This window comes from Phalaenopsis equestris, unplaced genomic scaffold, assembly GCF_001263595.1.
Source record: "Phalaenopsis equestris unplaced genomic scaffold, ASM126359v1 Scaffold000002, whole genome shotgun sequence".
Classification (NCBI taxonomy): Eukaryota; Viridiplantae; Streptophyta; class Magnoliopsida; order Asparagales; family Orchidaceae; genus Phalaenopsis; species Phalaenopsis equestris.
Genome location: NW_018164444.1, coordinates 3,673,574 through 3,673,860, shown reverse-complemented (window position 1 = coordinate 3,673,860; position 287 = coordinate 3,673,574).

Sequence of the window (287 nt, the reverse complement as noted above, 5' to 3'; positions counted from 1 at the left end):
ATAATCTTTAAATCCAACCTTCAACCCCTCACATGCCTATACAGGTTACCTGAGAAGCCCTCCCCAGGACATCCTGGATCGTTAAAAAAACAACAAAAAATCCCATTTTTAGTTAACTTCAATCAATGATTCAGCATTGCTTCCCTCAAAGAACACAAAAATAGAATAAAAAAGAAATTAAAAATGGGACATTTACATACATACTACCAAAATCTTATGTAATTAAGCTTCCATATTTAGTTAACCTCAATCAATTATTCATCATTGCTTCCCTCAAAGAACAAGAA